Raw genomic sequence first — 17908 nt, 5'->3', positions numbered from 1 at the left:
TTCCAGAATTATGAGTAAAAAATGTCAGTTGTTTATAAGGCAGAAAAAAGACAAGGAACATGGGAAATCAGGGTCTGAAAGTGAGAACAATGTGAGGACAAGCATTTATAGTTGACAGGAATGTAAAGTACTGTTTGGAGTTGGCCAGTAGGCAAGTAAAAAGATGCTCAACTTCACTAATTATCAGAGAAATGCAAAGCAAAACTACAGTGAGGTACCATCTCACAGTGGTCAGAATGGCCATCATTAAAAGGTCTACAAATAAATACCAGAGAAGGTGTATAGTAAAGAGAACCCTTCCACACTGTTGGTGGAAAGGTGAACTGATACAACCACTATGGAGAACAGTACGAGGTTCCTCAAAAAACTAGAAATAAGAGTTGCCATAGGATCTAGCAACCCACTATTGGGTATATACTGAGACAAAACTATCATTCAAAGAGATACATGCACCCTTATGTTCACAGCAGCAATAGCTGACATGGAAGCAGTACAATAGCCAAGACATGGAAGCAACCTGTCTATCAGCACGAGAATGGATAAAAGAGATGTGGTGTATGTATACAACGGGATGTTAGTCATAAAAAAGAATGAAATCATGCCATTGTCAGAAGCACAGATGGAGTTAGAGATTATACTAAGTGAGCTAAGTCAGAAGGAAAAACAGAAATCCATTATGATATCACTTAGATGTGGAATCTAAAATATGACACAAAATATGACACAAATGAACTTATTTAAAACAGAAACAGACTCACAGACAGAGAACAGAGCTGTGGTTGCCAAGGGGGACAAGACTGGGAAGGGACAGGTTACGAGTTTGGTATTAGCAGACACATACGGAAAGTGAAAAGTGAAATTGCTCAGTCATGTCTGACTCTTTGCAACCCCATGGACTGTAGCCTACCAGGCTCCTCTGTCCATGGGATTTTCCAGGTGATAGTACTGGAGTGGATTGCCATTTCCTTCTCCAGGGGATCTTCCCGACCCAGGGATCGAACCCAGGTCTCCTGCATTGTAGACAGACACTTTACCATCTGAGCCACCAGGGAAGTCCTACATACTACTATAAGTAAATAGATAAAACAACAAGGACCTACTGTGTAGCAGAGAGAACTATATTCAATACCTTGTAATAAATCATAATGAAAAAAAATGAAAATAACCAATATTAAGGTAAACAGCATTATTGGAATAATACCTATCTCCATGTAATATAGTGTTCACTAAATGTATCTCTGTTAAATTTATAACCATTTTATTTATAATTTTTACTATAATTAATAAGGAAGATATACTTTTCTTCATGCCGACAAATAAGAAAGTTTCACCTCTCTTCTTCAAAGAAACTTTAAGTGTTTGGGCGCTAAATAGTGCACAGACAAATTCACTGTGGATAATTTTATTTTTGAAAATTTCTAAAAATTCTCCATATGTAAATATGTATATATGTATGTGGTGTGTGCAATCACAATGGTGTGATCACTCACCTAGAGCCAGACATCCCAGAATGTGTAGTTAAGTGGGCCTTAGGAAGCATCACTACGAACAAAGCTAATGGAGGTGACGAATTCCAGTTGAGCTATTTGACATCCTAAAACGATGATGCTGTGAAAGTGCTGCACTCAATATGCCAACAAATTTGGAAAACTCAGCAGTGGCCACAGGACTGGAAAAGGTCAGTTTTTATTCCAATCCCAAGGAAAGGCAATGCCAAAGAATGCTCAAACTACCGCACAATTGCACTCATCTCACACACTAGCAAAGTAATGCTCAAAATTCTACAAGCCAGGCTTCAACATTACGTGAAATGTGAACTTCCAGATGTTCAAGCTGGATTTAGAAAAGGCAGATAACCAGAGATCAAATTGCCAACATCCGCTGGATCATCAAAAGAGCAAGAGAGTTCCAAAAAATAAACATCTATTTCTGCTTTATTGACTATGCCAAAGCCTTTGACTGTGTGGATCACAATAAACTGTGGAAAATTCTGAAAGAGATGGGAATATCAAACCACCTGATCTGCTCTTGAGATATCTGTTTGCAGGTCAGGAAGCAACAGTTAGAACTGGACATGGAACAACAGACTGGTTCCAAATAGGAAAAGGAGTACGTCAAATCTATGTATTGTCACCCTGTTTATTTAACTTCTATGCAGAGTACGCTTTGCTGGAAGAAGCACAAGCTGGAATCAAGATTGCCGGGAGAAATATCAATAACCTCAGATATGCAGATGACACCACCTGTATGGCAGAAAGTGAAGAGGAACTAAAAAGCCTCTTGATGAAAGTGAAAGAGGGGAGTGAAAAAGTTGGCTTAAAGCTCAACATTCAGAAAATGAAGATCATGGCATCTGGCCCCATCACTTCATGGGAAATAGATGGGGAAACAGTGTCAGACTTTATTTTGGGGGGCTCCAAAATCATGGCAGATGGTGACTGCAGCCATGAAATTAGAAGACACTTACTCCTTGGAAGGAAAGCTATGACCCACCTAGACAGTATATTCAAAAGCAGAGACATTACTTTGCCAACAAAGGTCCATCTAGTCAAGGCTATGTTTTTTTCAGTAGTCATGTATGGATGTGAGAGTCGGACTGTAAAAAAGCTATGCACCAAAGAATTGATGCTTCTGAACTTTGGTGTTGGGGAAGACTCTTGAGAATCCTTTGGATTGCAAGGAGATCCAACCAGTCCATCCTAAGGGAGATCAGTTCTGGGTTTCACTGGAAGGTCTGATATTGAAGCTGAAATTCCAATACTTTTGCCACCTGATGTGAAGAGCTGACTCATTTGAAAAGACCCTGATGCTGGGAGGGATTGGGGGCAGGAGGAGAAGGGGGCAACAGAGGATGAGATGGTTTGATAGCATCACCGGCTCAATGGACATGCTGCTGCTGCTGCTAAGTCGCGTCAATCATGTTCAATTCTGTGCGACCCCATAGATAGCAGCCCACCAGGCTCCTCTGTTCCTGGGATTTTCCAGGAGAAAATACTGGAGAGGGTTGCCATTTCCTTCTCCAATGCATGAAAGTGAAAAGTGAAAGTGAAGTCGCTCAGTTCTGTTCAACTCTTCATGATCCCATGGACTGTAGCCAACCAGGCTCCTTCATCCATGGGATTTTCCAGGCAAGAGTACTGGAGTGGGTTGCCATTGCCTTCTCCACAGTGGACACGAGTTTGGGTAAACTCTGGGAGTTGCTGATGTACAGGGAGGCCTGGCCTGCTGCAGTCCATGGGGTCACAAAGAGTTGAATCCGACTCAGCGACTGAACTGAACTGAACTGTGAGGTACGTGTATGTATGTGTGTGTGTGTGTGTGTGTGTGTGTGTGTGTGTATGGTTGAGTGTATTCAATCTTTAGAATCAAGTGTATATAGATTATATAGAATATTATAAGATAATAGTGTGCATATAAAAATATAACTTTATAATATACCATAAGAAAGAGGTCTGCATGCATTGGTTTAATGTATGTTACATGTTTCTGTGATGATACTCCTGTATTTATCTACTGCATACTTCTAAAAATTCAAAATACTTACATTTAATGTACTCACATTTGAAAACACTGGTGTCCGCTAAAATACACCTCTTGTCAGGGGAGACAACTTCCATAATATTTGCTTAAAATATGCTTCACTCTTGACTCACTTGGTAGTAGGAGGTTTGCCACCTGTTATGGAATTAACAGAGTGTTCAGGCTTCTGACTTAGGGGAGATCGTCTGTCAACTCAATGGAAGGCTGATATTTATAATCAGCCCTGGATGCCTTGAAGTTTGTATTCAGAAGTATGAAATTCTGAGGTTTATAAGCTCTGAGTCTGATGGAATTCACTGCTCAAAGTGCGTAATCAATTTGAAAAAAAATGGATACTACTACTAGTTTTATTTGATTTTTTTTTTTGCAAACCACTTTCAATATCAGCTTATTTACTGAAAATTCCTGGAAGCAACAAAGTACCATCTGTTTCCTTATCAAATTTCACCCCCACAATCACAGGCAAATACCATTGTTTTTTTTATTCATGAGGTTGCTTAGAAACAATGTAGTTATATTCACAGATCAGCTATGATTAAGACTCTGATGATGGACCTAGTGCAGGTAAAAAGTAAATGAGAAAGAACTTGTCCGAATTCTGAAACAGACTGAAAACCAACTTTCAACCTAGAAACACATCCAAGAGCAAATTCCTCCAGGAAGTATCTCACACAGACACCTACATTTAGAAAGATGTCTTCTTTGGGATATAACATCAATAGCCATGTAACCTGGTGGGTCCATTTCTTGTCAATTAGAAAATATAGCACTGGGATGCCTTTACAGGTGAGATTTTTTTTTTTTTTGAAAGCGTGAGCAGGGTATAGTATGTTTTTTCAGCCTCAGAAGACTGAACTGACTATGAAGAGTGCCTCCAAAACGGATTTCTCAAGCTGAAAATGGTCAGAGCATCCTTCTACCAGCCCACTAGGGGAAAGTCAATATTCCAATTCTATTAGTGTCAGTGGAAACAGAAAGAGATGTGAACAGACAGTGCACAGAGTGTCAGAACACATCCTGAGAGAAAGGTGGCCTCTTGAGGAAAAAAGCGGAAAAGAAAGGACAAAGCAAAAACAGTAACAACAACAACAACAACAAAAAACCCACAGTGACTGCTATGACTGTTCATTCAGAGAAAAATACCAGTCTGGAAAAAAAAAAAAAGGCAACTCAATGTCCCTTTTTTTTGGTAGCATTATTTTGCCAAATTATTGATCAGACTAACCCCTTCCATTTCAATGTCCAATAAAATCTCTTGCAGCCTCCAAAACCGAAAAAAAAAGTTTCATGCATAGTTCTAAAATTATGCTAGACCTATGTTGACATAAACAGTATTGTTAATATCTGGCACAGAATTAAAGTAACAGCAATAAACATTGTGTTTAATCTGTTATGAAAGTTTGGATACATTACACTTCATCCTAAAATTCTGATTCAGATATAAACATCTCATTAACCAATTATGTCCTTTAAAACATTGGCTTTACATGGTTCAGTTATGGTTCCCCCACACCCTAAGTTTTGGAAATATTTGGGTTTCTATTTGAATTCATTTACTTTTAAAAGCCATTCTGGGCAACTACTAATATGCCTGATGGTATAACAGGTCTTCCTAACTGCTCAACAGTACAATTCTTATTAGCCTTTCAATTTGCAAATGAGGAAACTGACACTGCAGAGGTTACTAGTTTTCTCCACATTTATTTAATTGCAAAATAGATGGTGCTTTTATATTACACAACACTCCATTCATCAAGATGCTTAATAGCAAACAAAAGAGAGTCCTGTGCCTTTGAAAGTGTGAGGCTCGGGAGTTTCCAATTGAGTAGTATAAGCAGAGTGAGTCAATCAAAGTGGAATGCAGTCAGCTCAAAGTTAAAATACATGCCCTAAGCTACATATTCCTGGATAATGAAATAGCAAGTCACTCTAGTATTTTTGCCTAGAGAAGCCCATAGACAGAGGAGCCTGGAGGGCTACAGTCCATGGGATCTCAAGGAGTCGGACAGGACTTAGTGACTAAACAACAACAAAAGCTACATACATATTCCAGGAGTATTCTGGACATGGGTTGTCAAGTTGGGTTGAAACCAGATCACAACTGGGCAATTAGATTCAAGGGTAACTGTGGTGTTGGAGAAGACTCTTGAGAGTCCCTTGGACTGCAAGGAGATCCAACCAGTCCATCCTAAAGGAGATCAGCCCTGGGTGTTCATTGGAAGGACTGATATTGAAGTTGAAAGTCCAATGCTTTGACCACCTGATGCGAAGAGCTGACTCACTGGAAAAGACCCTGATGCTGGGAAAGATTGAGGGCAGGAGGAGAAGGGGATGACAAAAGATGAGATGGTTGGATGGCATCATCAACTCGATGGACATGGGTTTGGGTGGACTCCTGGAGCTGGTGATGGACAGGGAGGCCTGGCATGCTGCGGTTCATGGGGTCACAAAGAGTCAGACACGACTGAGTAACTGAACTGAACTGAGTGGAAAGAGACAAGAGGACTTTTGGCACCAGTCTAATCCTAATGGAGTGGCTCTAGATGCTGCTAGGCCCTACTGTATCTCCTCTGTCCATACCTTCTGCAAGCTATTTAATAGGAGGATGAAAAAGTAGGGACATTAAGTCTTCACATACCAAAAGTCTGTATACAATAAAGTGTGTTTTGGACTCAGCATTGTTGAATGTTCATCTCAAGTTTGCCTATATAAATAAGAACCTAGCAAATGTTCTCAGGAACAGAATAAAGAAAAAATAAAACTTCAATATTATAATATTACTTAAAATGCTACCTTGACAATGCAGCTTATCTCAGTTTTTATTATTTTCCCTTTTATCTGCTTCTGGTGTGCACAAGTGAGAGGGAAGAATCTGTTCTTTACTTACAGGCACTGCAGTTGAACATCCCAGCACTTGAACCACCTTTTATTTTTAATGTTTTAATTGTCAAAGAAATAAAACATGTTTTGCTTTCCCAAAAGGATATCAAACAAGAGGCATGGTCAAAAGCATCCTATAGCTTTATGCTTACCAAATCCCAGGGGTTGTTAGCAATGGAGCAGCAGGTGGCCTCTTATTAATGTGTGTGTTATCCCTTCAATAGTCAGATAGTGTGAAAGAGAAGTTGCTCAGTCGTGTCTGACCCTTTGCAACACCATGGACTGTAACCTACGAGGCTCCTCCCTCCATGGGATTCTCCAGGCAAGAGTACTGGAGTGGGTTGTCATTTCCAATAGGCAGAGATCCCCCCCCCCCTCCAAAATAGGAATGCCTAGGTCTTTGTAAACCTGTCATTATGATCTATGATGTCTAAAAGGATGTGAAAAGAGCTTTTATTATTATTATTATTATTTCCTAAGAGAAAGCCCAGTTGTACTTATCCTTGATTAAATCATATTCTGTGTATCCTGAGGGATGCCTAAAGGTGACTCCACTGGATCACATATCAGTGTGGGATTATATGTCACGTTAGATCACACAGAGAGGATCCTCCACACCTTGGTCTTCCTTTCAACCTCATTTTTTAAATCCCTCTGCCATTTCCTCCAAAGTCTTATTTTAATCTTCCTACCTCACCTTATGTCTAATGCTCAAATTCTCATTAACAGAGACCTCCCACTCTTCAACATGTAATAGGGAAGAACAGAATCTAATTCCATGTTGGATCTGTTTCTTTTACTTTAACCTTTGTTCTCTGTTGCTTTTGTTATTATAATTACTGAAAGGATGTTGTCCATAGCTCTAAGCATAGAAAAAGACCTGCCTAGAGGAACCCTGCTCCATATACTTGAGTATTAAACTAAAGTGCCTTTGTTTAGCTCACAGGGAGACATTCTGACACTGCCCATCTATGAATGGACACAGAAAAGAAAAAAAAATATTATCACATCCCCTCCCCAATACTGGCCAGGCCAGGAGATATTCCACAAGACTTACACCTTTTTGTTTAATGGACTCACCTCCTACCCCTATCTGTTCTATAAAACATACTAGCATCCATATCCAGACAAGATGATACTCCAGCACACTAGTCCACCATCTTCTTGGATGCCCCAATTTCCTTGCTTCAACACCTTGCCTCCCAATTATCTGTCTGTCATGTGATGAGTAGACTGAACTTGAGCATCTCAACAAGAGCATCTCCAAGACACACAAGTTCTTCCCTTGCTGGAAATGATTGGCTCTCACTCCTTTATAATAAAAAAAAGGGAGAAGAAAGAAGGATTAAGGAGGAGGAGGGACAAAGATTTCTATCCTACCTCTCATATCTTAACTCCTGGAGTTGTATCACTGTGAAGTATGAAGCCCAGGGAGAAGGGGACAGGGTGTAGTGGGGGAGAGGGTGTCCAAAGTCAGCAGTCCAAACAAAGCATCTGCTGCTCCAGCATGAAATCAATTTGTGTCCTCCAGGATCAGAGCAGCAAAGTAAATCAAGAGTCATATGTAGTTATTCTTTTATGCATTAATGTATTCTTTCTTTCATATACTCATTCAACATATATTTTTAAAATGCCTACATTCTTCAAGATAACAAGCCAAGCAGAAGAGAAATAACAATGAACAAAGAACAAATGAGCAGAAGTAAAATGTTAAACAAACTGGAAAATCAACAAGCTTTTTAGATGCATTAGAAAAGTAAGGTCACAGGGCAAAGTGCTGCCCTAGAAGCTGGAGACAAAAAGAGACAGAGAATCACAAATTCCCAGAGAACAAAAACCGCAAGCAAAAGAAACAGTGCCTGGGTAGGAAAACCTGAGTTATAATCAACGGATTGCTACAGGCTCAATGTGGACAAGTCTGAGAGATTAAAAATTTTAGGGGGACCTAGTCACCCTGAGTTTTGTGAGTTTTTGCCTCAGGGAGCTCTACCAAGCTCTCAGTGATTGGAGAAAAATCCCCTTCTGCTTCCAGCAGAGGGAGGAAAAATAAGCCTTTTGCAATATATGAGAGCAATCTAGTCCCAAGAAAATGTGCCCTAAGGAGAAACTATTTCACCAGAGCCTGTTGTTCAGTCACTGAGTTGTGTCTGACTCTGCAACCCCATGAACTGCAGCACACCAGACTTCCCTGTCTTTGAATATCTCCCAGAATTTGCTCAAATTCATGTCCATTGAATTGGTGATGCCATCCAACCATCTCATCCTCTGTCATCCCCTTCTCCTCCTGCTCTCAATCTTTTGCAGCATCAGGGTCTTTTCCAATGAGTTGACAATTCCTGTCAGATCCTAATCTGTGTGGGAGACGTAGCTGGGAAATTAGGATGTGAAAGAGAATTACCCATCCAGCTTCCTCTAGCTATCTGGTTCCACCCAAGAAAGGTAACACACACACACCCACACACACACACACCCACACACACACACACATCCACACCCATACCCACCCACCCACCCCCACCCACCCCCACCCACCCACACCCACACCCACACCCACATACACACCCACACACACACACACACACACACACACCAGAGAAGCACTGGTGAAGTTCACAGTCCAGGCTCCCAGACTCAGATGTAATCATAGGATCATAGAATGTTTCCCCCTCAACATTATCATTCTATTCTTAAAGGCCTATATATTACATGGTTTTTGTTTTGATCTTTATCCAGTACATCATGTCTACCTTTCAACAGATGGGAATACCAGACCACAAGGTCCATCTAGTCAAAGCTATGGTTCTTCCTGCAGTCATGTATGGATGTGACAGTTGGACGTGAAGAAGGCTGAGCACCGAAGAATTGATGCTTTTGAACTGTGGTGTTGGAGAAGACTCTTGAGAGTCCCTTGGACTGCAAGGAGATCCAACCAGTCCATTCTGAAGGAGATCAGCCCTGGGATTTCTTTGGAAGGAATGATGCTAAAGCTGAAACCCCAGTACTTTGGCCACCTCATGGGGAGAGTTGACTCACTGGAAAAGACTATGATGCTGGGAGGGATTTGGGGCAGGAGGAAAAGGGGACGACAGAGGATGAGATGGCTGGATGGCATCACGGACTCGATGGACGTAAGTCTGAGTGAACTCTGGGAGACGGTGATGGACAGGGAGACCTGGGGTGCTGCGATTCATGGGGTTGCAAAGAGTCAGACACGACTGAGCGACTGAACTGAACTGAACTGACCTGCCTCTTGAGAAATCTGTATGCAGGTCAGAAAGTAACAGTTAGAACTGGACATGGAACAACAGACTGGTTCCGAATAGGAAAAGTAGTATGTCAAGGCTGTATATTGTCACCCTGCTTATTTAACTTATATGCAGAGTACATCATGAGAAACGCAGGACTGGAAGAAACACAAGCTGGAATCAAGATTGCCGGAAGAAATATCAATCACCTCAGATATGCAGATGACACCACCCTTACAGCAGAAAGTGAAGAGAAACTAAAAAGCCTCCTGATGAAAGTGAAAGAGGAGAGTGAAAAAGATGGCTTAAAGCTCAACATTCAGAAAACGAAGATCATGGCATCCGGTCCCATCACTTCATGGGAAATATAGATGGGGAAACAGTGGAAACAGTGTCAGATTTTATTTTTTGGGGCTCCAAAATCACTGCAGATGGTGATTGCAGCCATGAAATTAAAAGACTTGGAAGAAAAGTTATGACCAACCTAGATAGCATATTCAAAAGCAGAGACATTACTTTGCTGACTAAGGTCCACCTAGTCAAGGCTATGGTTTTTCCAGTAGTCATGTATGGATGTGAGAGTAGGACTGTGAAGAAGGCAGAGCGCCAAAGAATTGACGCTTTAGATTTGTGGTGTTGGAGAAGACTCTTGAGAGTTCCTTGGACTGCAAGGAGATCCAACCAGTCCATTCTGAAGGAGATCAGCCCTGGGATTTCTTTGGAAGGAATGATGCTAAAGCTGAAACTCCAGTACGTTTGCCACCTCATGCAAAGAGTTGACTCATTGGAAAAGACTCTGATGCTGGGAGGGATTGGGGGCAGGAAGAGAAGGGGACGACAGAAGATGAGATGGCTGGATGGCATCAATGACTCAGTGGACGTTGAGTCTGAGTGAACTCCGGGAGTTGGTGATGGACAGGGAAGCCTGGCGTGCTGCAATTCATGGGGTTGCAAAGAGTCGGACACTACTAAGCAACTGAACTGAACTGAAAGATACAGTTCAGAGATACTCAACAAGATGGAGATCAAGATGACAGAGAAGGAGGACTCTAGACTCACTTTCTCCCATGAACATATGAAAACAACAACTATAGCACAGTTCTGCTGAAAGTGACCTGGGGACTAGCAGGACTGTTCTACAACCAAACCTGTCAAGAAATCCCCACATGGAGTCTGAGAGGAAGGAAGAAGTAACATGTTGGGGACCCACACACCTGGCAGAGGATACAGAGGAAGAGGGATATATTACAGATGTGGGGGTCCTTCCAGGGAGCATAGGGTTCAGGTCACTTATTAGTCACTCTGGCCCTGGGGTCTGACACCAGGAAGACAATTCCTTAACTGGTTTGAACACCAGTGTAGTTACAGGAGGGTTGTAAGAAAACCAAACCATGGTCTTGAAGAGCTTTCCCAGCAGAAACTTGTTTACTCCCAACTGGAGTTCAGAGGCAGCAGACTGAAAACTGCCTTAGCCTCTGCCCAGCTTACAAGAACCACTCCAACCCGTCCCCAAGTCCTCAGTGGGATCCTGCTTCAGCCTCTCTTGCCCCTGCACCGGTCCCCACTAAGGCGGAGGCTGCCATTGCCAACAACAGCAAGCACGTGTAGAGGGAACAGAGCCTGCTCCAGTGCTAGCCTTGTCTCCGACCAGGGTGGAGGCATTCAGAACCAGTGTATACATTGTCAGTGTATACACTCAGGAAGAAGCAATACTAGCTTAAGGGCAGAACCATCACTGCAGGCATGCATACCTGCACACACTTGGGAAGGAGCAAAATCAGCTCAGTAAAATGTCACCAATCTCTCTGGCCCCAACCCAGCTGCTAGCCAAGGCATGCACATCAGGGGCAAAAGTGAAATCAGCGCAGAAATACAGCCCCAACCCCTTAGGCCCCAGTCCCTAAGTCCCCAAGGTAGAGACTGCCATCAAACCCGGGAGAAACCCAGTTCCTTCGTGCTCCTGTTTCAGCACCTTTGGCCCCAGCCCCACTCCTGAAAAAAACCTGTAAAGTCAGCTGAGCATCGGCAATACCCCAGACAGTGCCTAGCTCTGGCTCTAGCCCTTGCAACTCCAGTGCTACTTCCCATCAAGGCAGTGGCTGCCGGCATACTCTGGAGGAAGGTGTGGCGCATGCTTACTTCAGATCTTGTTCTAGTTAGACTGCAGATGGATGGTTCCACACAAGAACACGTCTTCAAGCCTGAGAAAGGTAACTGTTATACCAAACTTCATAGAGACAGAGAAAATGAAACAAAATGAGCAGACACAGGAATATGTTCCAAATAAAAGAACAAGGGAAAAAATCTGAACCCTAATGATACAGATATATAATTTACCTGACAAAGAGTCCAAAGCAACAGTAATAAGGATGCTAACTGAAGTTGGAAAAAAGATGGATAAATACAGCAAAGATTTTAATGAAGAACTAGAAAAATATAAAAAAGAACTAGTCAGAGCTGAAGAATACAACAATTGAAATTAGAAATACACTAGAGAGAATTAACAGCAGGTCAGGTGATATAGGAAAATGCGTACATGATCTTGAAGATATAATAATGGAAATTGCCCAATCAGAACCTCAAAAATGTATTTTTTAAAAAATGAGATTAGTTTAGGGAGTTCTAAGATAATATCACGCATACTAACATTTGCATTAAAGGAGTCTCAGATGGAGAAGAGAAAGTAGTAGAGGTTCATGAAGGAAAAACAAAACAAAACAAAGGATTCAAATAAACAAAACAAAAAAATGAAAGAGAAAGAAGTATAACTGAGACCAGAGATATCTTTAAAAAATAAAAGGATATTACAAATAGTTATATGTCAAGAAACTGAGCAAACTAAAGAAATGGAGACTTTCTAGAAGTATATAATCATTCAAGATTAAATCAGGAAGAAAAAGATAATCTGAACAGACAAATTACTAGTACTGAATTGGTAATCAACAAAACTCCCAACAAACAGAAGTCCAAGACTGAAGAACGTCACAGGGGAATCCCATCAAACACAGGGCAATTATAAAGAAAAGTTAATACCTATCCTTTTAAAGTATTCCAAAAAAAAACTGAAGAGGAGGGAACACTTTTCTTTATTACTTAATTTTATGAAGCCACTATTACACTAATAACAAAACCAGTCAAAGATATGAAAAAGAAGAAAAAATTACAGACCAACATCTCTGATTAATATAAATCAAAAATCCTCAACAAAATAATAACACTGAATTCTGCTGCTGCTGTTGCTAAGTTGCTTCAGTCGTGTCCGACTCTGTGCGACCCCATAGATGGCAGACCATGAGGCTCCCCCATCTCTGGGATTCTCCAGGCAAGAACACTGTAGTGGATTGCCATTTCCTTCTCCAATGCATGAAAGTGAAAAGTGAAAGTGAAGTCCCTCAGTCGTGTCCAACTCTTAGTGACCCCATGGACTGCAGCCCACCAGGCTCTTCTGTCAATGCGATTTTCCAGGCAAGAGTGCTGGAGTGGGGTGCCATTGCCTTCTCCGAACACTGAATTCTACCATTTATAAAAAGAATCATACACACCATGATCAAGTTGGATTTATTCCAGGGATATAAGGATGGTTAATGTGTGTTATCACACTAACACAATGATGGATAAAATCACATGATCATCACAATAGGCATGGAAAAAACATCTGACAAAAGTCAGTATCTATTCATACAGAATCGCTCTCAAAAAGTTTGCATATAGTGAACATATCTCAACATAATATAAGACATTAACACACAAAAAGCAGTTAGCAGCATACTCAATGGTGAAAAACTTGAAAGGAATGTGACCAAAAAGGGATTAATTCCCCCAACATACAAACAGCTCATGAAGCTCAAGATTTAAAAAAAAAAACTACTAAAAATGTTTAAAAAACCTGAATAAATATTTTTCCATAAGTTTGTTTTCTACGTTTGTGGTTGGCGGGGAAAGGGATAGTTAGGGAGTCTAGGCAAATCATGTATACACTGCTATATTCAAAATGGATAACCAGCAAGCACCTATTATATAGCACATGGAACTCTATTCAATGTTATGTGCCAGCTGAATGCTAGAGGGGTTTGGGAGAGAATAGATACATGTATATTTATGGCTGAGTCCCTTCACTGTTCACCTGAAATTACAACATTGTAACTGACTATACCGCAATACAAAATAAAAAGTTTAAAGTTTAGGGAAAAAAAAAATTCCAAAGAAGAGATACAGATGGACAACAGGCACATGAAATGACGGTCAATATCGTTAATTATCAAGGAGATTCAAACCTAAATCACAATGAGATGCCACTTCACACCTGGCAAATGGCTATTATCAAAAGACAGAAAATAATAAATGCTGACAAGTATGTGGAAAAAAGAAACCTTAGTACACTGTTGCTAGTAATGTAAACTGGTACAGCCACTATGGAAAACAGCATAGAATTTCCTCAAAATTTAAAAATATAAATACTGCTACCCACCACAACATTGTAAAGCAATTATCCTCCAATTTAAAAAAAAAAAAAACACTAAAAATATAACTGCCATATGATCCAGCAATTCCATTCCTGAGTATATATCTGAAGAAAATGAAAACAACAATTAGAAATGATATATGTGCCACACTACTCACAGCAGCATTATTTACATAAGGCAAGACACAGAAGAATTTAAGTATCTGTCCACAATTGAACATGAGTGTTAAAAGGAATTATATAGAGAGAGGTGCAGTGACAAGCAATCCACCAGGATATGCAGTACAGGGTGTGCAAGAGATGCAGGTTCGATCCCTGGTTTGGGAAGATCCCCGGGAGTAGGAAACAACAAACCACTCCAGTATTCTTGCTGGGAAAATTCCATGGACAGAGAACCTTAAGAGCAACAGTCCATAGGGTCACAAAGAGTCAGCCACGAATGAGCACACACACATACCCAAACACACACACCCACACACACTTTCCAAAACAGAAAGAATCAGGCTCAGATCAGTTTACTGGTGAATTCTATCAAATACTAATAGAAGAAATTATATTAATTCTCTATAATATTTTTCACAGGACAGAAGCAGAGGAAATACTCCCTACTTCATTCCACAAGGCTACCATTATCCCAGTACCAAAATCAGACAAAGACATTGCCAGAAAACTAAAGATCAACATCCTTTATAAACATATATACAAGATTCTAGAGAAAAAATTGCAAGTCATATTCAACAATGTATAAAAGAAATTATACACCACAAGCAAGAGGGATAATCCTAGGTATGTGAGGATGACTCAGCACTCAAAAATCAATTAAAGTAACCCATCCCATTATCAGGCTAAATAAGAGTGATTATTTAGTCATATTAATAAATACAGAAAAAAGTATCTGACAATATCCAACATTATCCATTGCTGATAGGAATGCTGAGCAGGTTAGAAATAGAGTGGATATTCCTCAATTTGATAAAAAGCAAACAACAAACCTTAGCTAAAATTACATTTAATGTTGAGAAACTTGAAGCACTCTCATTAAGATCAGGAACAATATGAAGGTATCCACTCTCTCTACTCTTTTTCAACATACTAATGCAATAATACTAAAAAAGATATAGAAGGTATACAGATCAAGAAGGTAGAAATAAAACTATCTTTGCTCACAGATGACATGATCATTTATGTGGAAAAATAAAGAATTAAAAAAACATGAAATTGGTAAGTGATTGCAGTGAAGGTTGCAGGTTAAGGTATGAGGGACGACAGAGGATGAGATGGTTGGATGGCATCACTGACTCAATGGACATGGGTTTGGGTGGACTCCAAGAGTTGATGATGGACAGGGAGGCCTGGCATGCTATGGTTCATGGGGTCGCAGAGTCGGACACGACTGAGAGACTGAACTGAACTAAGGTATGAAATCAGTTCCTTTTCTATAATATACTCTAGTAATGAACAAGTGGAATTGGAAATAAAAACACAATGCCATTTACATTAGCTCCAAAAAAAGTGAAAATACTCAGATTTAAATCTAATATAATAGGTACAAGGTCTATTTGAAGAAAAACAAACCTCTGGCGAAACATAGGAAAAAAGAGCTAAATAAATGTAGATAGAGTTTGAGGATGAGAAGGTTCAGTATTGTCAAGATGTTATGTCTCTCCAACTTAATCTATAAATTCAATGCAATCCTAACAAAAATTCTGGTAAGTTATTTTGTGGATATTGACAAACTGATTCTAATGTTTATATGGACAGGTACAAGACTCAAAATAACCAACTCCATATTGAAAGATAAGATCAAAGCTGGAGGTCTGACATGCTCAACTTCAAGGCTTACTATTAAGCTATAATAGTTAAGATATATGACACTGATGAAAGAACAGACAACTAGATGAAAAGAGAGGAGAAACCAGTCATATTCCCCTAGAAATATATCCCCATAATATGAAATGGTCTCTGACAAAGGAACAAAGTGAATAGAATGGAGCAAAGATCATCTTTTAAACAAACAGTCCTAGAATAATTGCACATCCGAATGCAGAAAGAACAATAAAAGCAAGACACAGAAGTTACCATCAATAATTTTCTGAAAATGGATCACAGACCTACATGTGAAATGAAACACCATAAAACTGGCAGATGACATAGGAGAAAGTCCATATGACATTGGATTTTTCTTATACACAATATAACAAGTCTGTATGCTTCACAAAAGGAATAATTGTTAAGCTGGACATGGTTAAAATTAAAAACTATCCTGCTAAATACAATGTTAAGATAATGAGACCGTAAACACAGTTAGGGAGAAAGTATTTCAACAAGCTTATCTGACAAGTTCAGTTCAGTTCAGTCACTCAGTCGTGTCTGACTCTTTGTGACCCCATGAATCGCAGCACACCAGGCCTCCCTGTCCATCACCATCTCCCGGAGTTCCCTTAGACTCATGTCCATCGAGTCAGTGATGTCATCCAGCCATCTCACTCTCTGTCATCCCCTTCTCCTCCTGCCCTCAATCCCTCCCAGCATCAAAGTCTTTTCCAATGAGTCAACTCTTCTTATGAGGTGGCAAAAGTACTGGAGTTTCAGCTTTAGCATCATTCCTTCCAAAAGAAATCCCAGGGCTGATCTCCTTCAGAATGGACTGGTTGGATCTCCTTACAGTCCAAGGGACTCTCAAGAGTCTTCTCCAACACCACAGTTCAAAAGAATCAATTCTTCGGCACTCAGCCTTCTTCACAGTCCAACTCTCACATCCATACATGACCACTGGGAAAACCATAGCCTTGACTAGACAGACCTCAGTCGGCAAAGTAATGTCTCTGCTTTTGAATATGCTATCTAGGTTGGTCATAACTTTTCTTCCAAGGAGTAAGCGTCTTTTAATTTCATGGCTGCAGTCACCATCTTCAGTGATTTTGGAGCCCCCCAAAATAAAGTCTGACACTGTTTCTACTGTTTCCCATCTATTTCCCATGAAGTGATGGGACCAGATGCCATGACCTTCGTTTTCTGAATGTTGAGCTTTAAGCCAACTTTTTCACTCTCCTCTTTCATTTTCATCAAGAGGCTTTTGAATTTCTCTTCACTTTCTGTCATACGGGTGGTGTCATCCGCACATCTGAGGTTATTGATATTTCTCCCGGCAATCTTGTTTCCAGCTTGTGCTTCTTCCAGCCCAGCGTTTCTCATGATGTACTCTGCACATAAGTTAAATAAGAAGGGTGACAATATACAACCTTGATGTATTCCTTTTCCTATTTGGAACCAGTCTGTTATTCTATGTCCAGCTCTAACTGTTGTTTCTTGACCGGCATACAGATTTCTCAAGAGGCAGGTCAGGTGGTCTGGTATTCCCATCTCTTTCAGAATTTTCCGCAGTTTTTTGTGATCCACACAATCAAAGGCTTTGGCATAGTCAATAAAGCAGAAATAGATGTTTTTCTGGAACTCTCTTGCTTTTTCCATGATCCAGCGGACGTTGGCAATTTGATCTCTGGTTCCTCTGCCTTTTCTAAAACCAGCTTGAACATCTGGATGTTCATGGTTCACGTATTGCTGAAGCGTGGCTTGGAGGATTTTGAGCATTACTTTACTAGCATGTGAGATGAGTGCAATTGTGCGGTAGTTTGAGCATTCTTTGGCTTTGCCTTTCTTTGGGATTGGAATGAAAACTGACCTTTTCCAGTCCTGTGGCCACTGCTGAGGTTTCCAAATTTGCTGGCATATTGAGTGCAGCACTTTCACAGCATCATCTTTCAGGATTTGAAACAGCTCA

Source organism: Ovis aries, chromosome 5 (genome assembly GCF_016772045.2).
Source record: "Ovis aries strain OAR_USU_Benz2616 breed Rambouillet chromosome 5, ARS-UI_Ramb_v3.0, whole genome shotgun sequence".
Taxonomy (NCBI): Eukaryota; Metazoa; Chordata; class Mammalia; order Artiodactyla; family Bovidae; genus Ovis; species Ovis aries.
This window is presented reverse-complemented; position numbering follows the sequence as displayed.